This window comes from Malus sylvestris, chromosome 15 (assembly GCF_916048215.2).
Source record: "Malus sylvestris chromosome 15, drMalSylv7.2, whole genome shotgun sequence".
Classification (NCBI taxonomy): Eukaryota; Viridiplantae; Streptophyta; class Magnoliopsida; order Rosales; family Rosaceae; genus Malus; species Malus sylvestris.
The window spans coordinates 3,005,995-3,016,344 of record NC_062274.1 but is presented as its reverse complement, the minus strand read 5'-3'; the positions used below and the strand labels follow the sequence as shown (position 1 = coordinate 3,016,344).

At 39.1% G+C, this 10,350-nt stretch overlaps 1 long non-coding RNA gene across 12 annotated transcripts; it reads right to left on the bottom strand.

Annotated features, from left to right (window-relative positions):
* Positions 1-355: 355 nt before the first annotated feature.
* LOC126603706 (uncharacterized) lies at positions 356-5,759 on the bottom strand. Of its 12 annotated transcripts, none has more exons than XR_007616346.1 (14): positions 5,704-5,759; positions 5,456-5,520; positions 4,693-4,867; positions 4,420-4,593; positions 3,857-3,887; positions 3,690-3,777; positions 3,436-3,586; positions 3,249-3,305; positions 2,661-3,057; positions 2,389-2,455; positions 2,181-2,300; positions 1,958-2,008; positions 1,500-1,602; positions 356-392 (listed from the first exon to the last, which is right to left on the bottom strand). It is a non-coding gene; the product is annotated as an uncharacterized LOC126603706 (long non-coding RNA). The 12 variants fall into 12 exon arrangements; XR_007616344.1 differs by lacking the exon at positions 356-392 and adding an exon at positions 547-1,408; XR_007616340.1 differs by lacking the exon at positions 356-392 and having other exon boundaries at positions 547-1,602; positions 2,661-2,877; positions 2,985-3,057.
* Between the last annotated feature and the right edge of the window lie 4,591 nt (positions 5,760-10,350).

The following is a 10,350-nucleotide window of genomic DNA, read 5'->3' as shown; positions in this document are numbered from 1 at the left end:
GGGACAGGTTTCCAGGTTCTTAAATCAAAATAAAAAAAAACCGTGTTAATTACACTAACAATCCTAAGGTTTATCGAGTTTTTACAAAACTTCATTATGTTTAAGATATTACACTTAATTTACTTTTACATAACTCCTTCAATCAAAATTTTGCTAATAAATTGACAATTTTACCCTTATAACTAAAAAGTTTGTGCTAGGTCTAGCACAAAAGATGGTGAAAATTGAGAGTATTTTTGTCATTTTATTCTTATTTTATGAATTTTTTTCACGAAATAATTAAAATGATTGATTGTGAACAAATTGAAGGACTAATTATATCTATACAAATATCAAAGACTATTTTAGCTTAATAACTAGAAATTACACCCGCGCGTTGCTGCGGGAACCAGCTATTTCAAGCTTAATCGGATGAATAAAATACATTTAAGTTGAATAAATTCAATGCAATTATGAACAGACAGGGATACATGAGTGAATAAGATCGATAAGATAAGCAATTTTGCTTTTATATACATTTAAGGTGGCAATAAACACATTGTAAAATGAGAGAGAAGAAACTTAACGTCTTTGATTAGAAAGAGATGGTTTCCAAAAAAGTTCTGTTTCCATGTAGTTCACGCATATAATGTGTCCTCAAAGGCCAAGGAGATTACAATGATTATAGTCTGCTGTAAGCAAACCTAATATACAACAACTGATGCATACAATCCAATTAAAATGTTCATGAAAATTGCCAACACGATACTTGAAACAACCACAATTAACCACATAATGATTGTCAAACCAGCAATAAGGATGCAAGCTATTTCAAGAAATGGACCTTCTCAAGTAATCAGATCATGAATCAGTCGATACCAGTCTTTAAGCAGCATATAGAGACTCTTTACAACAACAATTACAGTGTAAACAAAATCTCCACGATCAGCCCCAACACGCCAACTATATTACATCCCAGAATGTGAATTAACGTACAATATGTCCCCGAAAAGAATTGAGTTCAGATTAAAACCGCTCTTTTAAGCAATGTTATTTCAAAAGTTTATATTTGGCTACTGCTACATAATTTGACATTAATGTAAAACCTTATGTCATATATATGTATGCATTGGGTGAAATGGAGATGATTAGGATTTTAAATGTTCAAAATTTTCTTTTTGGCCCACTAATTAGATGCAAAAGTGAAATTGCATTAACAATTTTACACCCAGAAACATGAATTACACAGAATGACAATGAGGTAAATTGATATAACGATGAGAAAGTATATAACTCAAAGCACTAACAATAGGCTAAAACACTCTTTTAATTGATATAACAATAGGCTAATAGGATTAACTAAATCATTAGAGACTGCAACAATGAGAATGTCTAAAGATTAAAGTTCTTGTTGACTATTCTTGAACCCCTAGGTGAACAAAAACATTTTCAGGAAATCTGTTCCGGAAAATATAAAAACCCATGAAGCAATTCCATCGTTTGGGATAACACATATTTACCTGGACTCCAAGCTTAAGCCAACATTTTTCTATTTTGTAGCATCCACCACACCGAACACATTTCTCAGTAGGGGAATATGAGGAACGCTTCTCCTTGTGAGACCTAATTTTCAATTGGAAGGTAACAGATACAAAACATTAATCAGTACACAGAACACCATAAATAACAGAAATGTCGAACACATTATGCTCAAGGGAATTTATTGTAACAAAATTCAAACTGATAGAAATCCTGTCTGTGGATACCGATGACTTTTCTTTTAACTACTTGACAGGGATTGACAGGTCCAATCCCAAATTGTGTCATTTTCCTAAAGATGTTCCAATTTCAAAAATTCTTAAATCCAACTACATTTCTCAATCCCCAAATGGCCACATATGAGAAACCAAAACAAAGCCTTCAAGGGGGGAAGAAAAAAGAAAAAAGAAAAATAAGAAAGGTATTGTTCGGCTCCTACCTTTTGTTTTGGCAAAAGTTTCCATTTTGTTGGAGGTTTAGGCACTGGTAGCTGTAGAAAACAATAGAATATGTCACTGGCAGTCAGACGTCATGCTTAAGAACACAATAGCAACAACTAAATCGGTTTACAAAAAATAACATTTTAGTCAACCAATTTACATGATAAGAACCGTAAATTGGCATCACAACAAAAGGCGATCAACAAAAATCTCGACAACTACCTGAATATACCATTCTACTTCTTTTCAATTGTGAAGCATTCTGCATGTATTCACTATCAAATGCTTATATACATGATCGAACCTGTCAAAACAACATAAACAACATCGTTTTGACAACCACTGTCAAAAATACACCCAAAATTAAAATTAGTAATAAGAAACTAAAATAAAAGCAAGAAAATAAAAATTGAAGATTGATGAGACTTACAAATGCCCATCTTTACGACCTCCACCCAAATCACCTTCTCAAGTGTTGACCCTTGGCAGTTCATGTTCTGTAAAATAAGTACGGATCACTTCCATTTTACAAAAAAATAAAAAATAAAAAATAAAAAAAACCCATTAGAGAGAATCAATTTTCTAGGCCAATTATACATTAAATTTCATAAAGTTCGATAAAAAGATAATAAAATTCCTAAAATTTAAAAAATATCCAAGCTTTGAATTAAAGGAGCTAAGAAAATCTGCTCCTAATCTTACAATTGATGAAGAAATCAAAGATTTTTGAGGGAAACCCAAAATCTGCAAAGAGGGATAGAATTGAGAAAAATGGAAAGAATTGAGAAAAATGGAGAGAATCTGGTTTGGTGTTGAAGACATGGTTGGGGGAGAGAGGGATTCTCCCACAAATTGCAGTCGCCATGGATCAATCTTTCTTTTTTTCTTGTGTTGTGGAAGGTACAGTTTAATCCAACACCTGATTTCATCCATTTCAACAAACAAACCATCAGCAAAAACATTTAAAATTTAAAAATTAATTAAAGAAAGGAAAAATTGAATCGCGGAAGGTCATGGGGGTGAGACCGATGGCTCTGTACATGCCAACAACGACAACACGTGAGTGAATGCGACATTTGACAAAGTCCTCTTTCAAAACCTACAGATTTAAGTGACAAAACTTGCTAAAGTGATCACAATGGCATTGGCAATAAAAACATAAAAGCATAAAACTTAATTTCCAATTGTCCAGAATGCCAGGGAAGAGCTGATTTCTTGTCCAGAATGCCAGGGAAGAGCTGATTTCTTAGTAGCATAAGACATTGAGATATGACAAAAATATGGCTTTACCTTGAGCCGGTCAGTCTCCGCAAATCTCTCACTCACATGAGTAGCCATGTATGGATCCTAAAGCCCATAAAACATTACACATAATCAGTGCAATACCAACTTAATTCCTCGAATTTGCAACAAATACAAACTCAGAAGTGTAATTGCATTCAAAGAAGAAACACAGAAACACAGACATTCAAACAACCTTTTTGATTGCGAGCACAAATGCACCAGCATTAATAAGAACATTGGTCAAAGAACTTGTTCCCAGCCCAACTTCTAACATCGCATCACCTTCCCCAACATCGACCACAGCAGTGAGCTGATCCGTTGATCTCAAAACCTGACACTGAGTGCTGCAAACACGCCAAAATCAATCGAAGAAAAGAAATTCAGAACTACAACGATTTTACCTATGATGCAAAAAAATAATATCCAATTAGATGAGAATTTACATACCAAAATTAATAATGCAATACGAAACCCTGAACTCAAAATCCTGTGCAAATCCTCAAGTCGAACGAAACAAAAGGGCATACCTTTTCTGCTGAAGAAAACACAATTATTATGTGACGATACAGAGAAACCATAAAATCACGAAACCCAAAAACAATTATTCCCCTCACCATAGCCTTGTTGTTTTGGTATATGCTTACACTGAGAAGAAAAGGAAAGAGCATCATGATACATTTAGTCCCAATTTAATCCCATTATATTGGGAACGATTATAATAGCACATATTAAATAAACGCACAATCAAGAAAATCAAAGGTAGTTTTTGTATAGGAAGGAAAAAAAAACAACAGTAATCTATCATCCTTTTCCACCACTAAATTTTTCAGAGCTTCAATTAACTTTATAGTCACAATTCATTTTGTTAATTATTTTCGCCCTGGAAAGAAAAAATTAAAAAGATTAACATTCCCAAAACATGAATAAGCAGATTCAAAGTTTAATCTCCACATGAAACACTTCGAGTAGTAAGAACAAACACTCATTTCAAAACATAAATAAGCAGATTCAAAAATTCAATTTTTGTACAGAAATGAGCCAAAAGCACATGCCGCTTTAATGTATGAGCCAAAAGAACTTTCAGCTTTAGCAGCCCAAACCCGACACCCCAAATTTGAGATATATTTCAGGCTCAAAAGTGTTTACACGGAAATGTCAAACAACGCAGATCCCTAACCTGATCCTTGAGTGCATCTCGCCGTCATTCTCGCTGAAACTTCTGCAGCAAAAGCATCAACAGCCTCTTCAACTCTGAAACAGCTACACTGGGAACATCTTTTGAATCTCTTCCCTCTTGACGTTATTGTAAACGCATTGCCGAATCAACATTCACAGGCACACCAAAAGCTGCCTAACAAAAGAAAAAAAACAAAATTTCACAAATTACCCAAATGAAATTCAGCGCAAAATTCCAAAAAATTTAAAAATGAAAGCAGGAGGAGTAGTGTACCGGGCCGATGTCCGATTTGTTATGGAGCTGGAGACTGATTTTTCAGCTCCTCCAAAGGGCCTCCACCGACTCCTTCGAATTGGACCAGACCAGCAGTGGCAAAAGGCTCAACAACATGTGCTTCATGGATCGTCCAACTTTTCCATTGAAAAAATAACGAAGATGAAGACGACAACTGAAGTGAATAGAGGGAAAACAATCAATGTTTGAACAAATTCAATGTGCTGCATCAGGAGTTTTTGGATCCATTTATATATTAGATTTCCCTTAAAAACAGGACATATGAGAAAACAAATGATACCCAAATCTCAACATTAGTGTAGTAGATGAGTGAATAGAGTAAAATGAGTGAACAATATATGACAAAAAAAATTCAATGGTGCATACTAAAAATGAGTGAATAGAGTAAGACAGAGTACATGAGTGACGTTGAAATCAATGAATTAAATTCCAAAAGTGAGTGACAAAGAATAACTAAGGAAGAAGCTTAACTACCCTATCAATTTTAAATTCAATGTTTGTTCACTGCATATGCCTTCACTTATATATTAAATTTTGTTCAAATTCAATGTATGTTCACTGCATGCTAATCTGTGTTTCGGCATACTCTTACTGCGATTTGGTCACAAAACTACAACCATTTTTACAAATTCCATAAGCCAACAATGGAAAATGAAAATCACGAAGCAACCTAGAAGGAGGCAGACAATAGAAATCAAAGAACGGAACAGATGAGAACCAAAACGTTAAAAACATCACATACCCCTTTCAAAGACCAAAAATCATGCAAAGATCAAAAATCCCAAAAATTCAGTATATTAGCACTCCCTGCAAAAGCCCAAAATCAGAAAATTAGAAAAATAGAATTTGATAACATTATACTTTAAAAACCCTAAAATTTTCAGTCAAAGGAAAAGTAATACCTCTGCAAAAAATAAAAATAATCAGGAGATAAAAACTCAAATCCCAAAAAATAAATCAGCAAAATAAATAGATGAAAAGTCTTGCTACCTGCAGGCAAAGGCTCAACCCACCAATCTCTTCCTAATCAAAGTATATAGTTGCAAAAAGACAATTTCGTCCACATAACTTGATAAGTTAAAAGAGCATAATATATATAAATAGTTACTTTCCGGGTAAACCGTGCACGAAGAGAGCTAAGATTTAACCTTGAACTTGCTTTTGCGGGCGATTGCACTTGGCAGACAAATTCAGCTCTTGCTTCCGCTTCCATTATTGTTACAGAATAGAAGTGATCACATATGCCCTAAAAAATAACACAAAAAATTAAACACAAATTCAAAATCGACGGATCATATCAAGATCTCCGACCAATAGCAAAAATAGAAAAAATAAAATTTCACAACAAAACAGAAAATGAAAATGGAAGCTCACTTCGAAACAGCTTTTATGGGAGCAACAACTCTTGATTTACCCATCTTTAACTAAACCTGTACAGAAAACTGCAAAAAATTGATGAGAATCGTTCAGAAAGGACAAACGGAACACCACCCCCAGAAAAAAATAAATTCGTCAATGTAAAGCGAAACAGAGAAGCCAATTCCCACTATACCAATTACAATCGTATAATTCGACTTTTTCTTGCTATCAATATAACATACAGGTGAACATCAGAAAAAGGAAAAATTGATAAATCCCACCCAGCTCTAAACTCTATCAATCCTCTTCTTAGTTTTCCCTACAACATCTTAAAAAGGAATTACCGAGTTCCATGGCTAAAGACTCAATTTCGCACCAAAATATTACTTTTTGAATTAAATTTAAAAATAAAAAAAATAAAAACTGAGCTCTAGGAAAACCCAAACCTATATTCTTTCAACTTCAGGTCACTCAAGATAATGTTCTGTTTGTACCATACTTGACCAATCCCGAAACTACCGAGCACCGGCCAACGCTATACTGTCAAGGACCCAGAAGAGTTCCCCTCCGACCAGGAGGCCAATCACTACTCGACACGTGTCAAGATTAGAAGCCAATCAGAGCGCAGCACGTGTCGACATCAAGAACCAATCATAACATGACACATGTCAATGTGACAAAGCTACAAGTTTTTCTATAAATAGGGGTCATTCCCCCACAATATGGCCTAATGCCATTTGTGTTAAATCATTCACAAGAACTCACTAAATTGAGAGCTTGATCCTTTGTACTTGTGTAAGCCTTTCACTACTAATAAGAACTCTTCTACTCCGTGAACGTAGCCAATCTGGGTGAACCACGTACATCCTGTGTTTGCTTCTCTGTCTCTATTCATTTACGTACTTATCCTCACTAGTGACCGAAGCAACCAAGCGAAGGTCATAAAACCTGACACTTTCTGTTGTACCAAAGTCTTCGCTGATTTTGTGCATCAACATTTGGCGCCGTCTGTGGGAAGCGACACTTATTCCTACTCTCTTCAGCTGTGTCAAGCTGGTTTCTATCATTCGTACACTTTCTTTTGATCAGGCATCCCTCTCCAACATGGGAAGCGAAGGAAGCCACAGCACACAGAATGACACCCCCCTTGCACATAGTGCGAAACAACGAAAGAAGGAAGGAAAACGAGTTCTTCTTCAAGCTAAAGTCGATGAGTTGGAAGCTCAGAACAACAAGATAGCAATGAGGAATGAGGTCCTCCAGGAGCAATATGAGAAGCTCTTCGAGACACTCCACGAAGCTAGGCAAGCTCAGACACGCGAGCTTGTTGCCCCCGTGGAAGTCAACCATCAACTGGGTGCCCTCCAACATGGAGGGTCACATGCATTCGACATAGATATCCCTGATAGGGAACAGATTACCCCTCGACTTGATAATCAACATGAGGCTTCTCTTAACCCAGTTGCTTCGACCCGAACCATGAGAAGTGGAGGGAGACACCTCTTTGCTGAAGGGGCAGAAGGATCGAAAGCCGTCTTTCGCGATTGTCGGGATTTCCTGAAGCAACGTCGAGAGAATTCCATCCATATAAGCTCAAAGATTAATGACCCAAGGATTTCTGAGAGACTCGGTCCCCTGCCACGGCCCAAGCCGGCCACCAATTTGGGGAAGGGGCAACAAGTCCTAGAGAGACATGAGGGTACAGGGGACTCAAAGGTGTTCCGACAGACATACCCTGGAAGCCAGTACAGCGAGTCCAGGGAAAAATCACATGCCCTTGATCAAACCTTCCTAATTCCAAGAGGAGATGGAGATTTACGAAAGAAAGCTCCAGTGACACATAACTCCGCTCAGGACCCCCTTGTCCTACAACTTCTTGAGGAAGTAAACAAGTTGAAGGCTGAACGTCAGGCTGAAATACCTGACTGGAACCAACCCAGGCCTGGCCCTCTTACAAGGAGGATCCTCAACACCCCCCTTCAAGCAAAGACAAAGCAAAAGCTTGGCTTGCAACTTTATACTGGAAAAGAGGACCCGATTGAGCATCTTAACCTCTTTGAGTCCACCATGGCATACCGGATGCACACCGACGAAGAGCGATGTCTTCTCTTCCCCTCCACCCTCTCTGGTGGAGCTCTAAATTGGTATTGTCGTCTTACACCTGAGACGGTAGACTCATTTGAGGAATTGAGGAAACTATTTGTTTCCCAACACATTTTCCAAACCGATCGCTTGCACTCTGCAGATAACTTGTACACTATCCGCCAGAAGCCAGACGAGTCATTACGTATGTATGCTGGCCGCTTCAGCCATGAATACTCCCGGTGTGCCGAGGCAGACGACAAGACTGCCCTCAAAGCCTTCACGGCAGGCCTACGTGATTGTTTCTTTAAATACATGATCAATGCCAATACTTGGAAGACTTACTCTGAGGTGATGGCGCAGGCTTATAACCATGCCTCCGCCGAGGCAAAGACATATCAGGAGAAACCCCCTACAACCATCCTTTATCAACAAGTGGGAGGTGGAAGCCAGACTCACCTAAATGAGAAGACCTCGACTTTCCAAACAGTAGTGGCACCTCCTCATGCCTTGCATAATGCTTCACCGAATCAACAGACATATCAATTTCAAGGCAAGAGGAAGGATTTCCATCCTCACCACTCTCATTTCAGTAAAAAGAGTAAGGGACACTATCCCGATAACCAAGGGTATCGCCACAATAACGCTCGCCCCCAGGCAGTCAATGCAGTGGGTCAAACCCGCGTCAAGATACCCCCTACCCCAAGGTATGAGACATACACGCCCTTGAATGCCACATGCGCGGCCATTTACCCCAGCATAGCTCACCTGATACCAAAGCCAAAGCCGAGGCACCCAGATTACACGCCCCCGAATAGCGCGGGCATGTTTTGTTGCTACCATGAGCATAACGGCCATGATAGCGAGAAATGTATCATCCTCCGTGATCGTATTGAAGCTTTGGCACGAGAAGGAAAAATTGATCAATTCCTTCTTCACCCTCAAAGGGATAACCGTAACCAACGCCAGGTGAATGTCATATATTCCATAAGCGGCGGCACACCCATATCTGAATCTTCCAATAGGGCCATGAAAAACAGTGAACGAAGTCTGAGGCCTGGTCACCAAGTGTTTCACGTGGAAGACATCAGGGGAGGGAAGTATCAAAAACCTAACTGGGATCCGATATGTTTCTACCCTGAGGAAGAAAGAGGCATCATCTACCCTCATAACGACCCATTGATCGTGGAGGCTCACATAGCCAACTTTGATGTTCGACGAATCCTCGTAGACACAGGGGCTTCGGTCAATATCATGTTTGCCGAAGCTTTCAGGGCACTCAGTGTAGCTGAACACTTGCTCGATCGCTCGATTTCTCCTCTGATAAGCTTCTCCGGTGATATCGTGCAACCCTTAGGGAGCATACATTTACCCTTTACTATTGGTACAGGCCCTTACACGGCTACCATTACCACTAACTTCCTAGTGGTTGATTGCCCAACGGCATACAATGTCATCTTTGGGCGCACAGGCATCAATGATCTCAGGGCTATGGTATCCACGCATATGCTGTTGATGAAATTTCCAACCCCCCATGGCAACGGCTACATCAGAGGAGATCAGCTTAGTGCACGATCATGTTACAACACTTCAGTTAAGCAACAACACTTGCCCGGACCCAAGGAAACCCTGTCTGTACATGACCAAGTCACAAAGACCAGCCTAGATGAAGCGACCTTGGATCTTCCTGATAGCAACAATCAACCCGATGATCCTCGAGACGACTCTTTCACCCAGCAAGCCCAACCTGCTGAAGAGTTGGAGAAGGTACCTATCTCAAGAGATCATCCAGACCGCATGGTGAATATTGGCACCACATTGTCACCACCCCTTCGGTTAGCATTGATATCTTTTTTGAAAGAGAACACTGAAGTCTTCGCCTGGTCATACGAGGACATGCCAAGCATCTCTCCCAATGTCATCTGTCATCGTTTGAGTATTGACCCCAAGATCAAGCCGGTGAGACAGAAGCGAAGATCTTATGACGCTGAACGATACGAGGCAATGAAAGCAGAAGTTGAAAAACTCAAAGGCATAGGCTTTGTCCGCGAAGTCAATTACCCGACATGGGTAGCAAATGTGGTCCTTGTTAGGAAAAATCCGACCAAAGAAAGTCTTTCGCTTCAAAAGGTCTTGTGGAGGATGTGTGTTGACTACACCGACCTAAACAAAGGGTGTCCGAAAGATAGTTTCCCT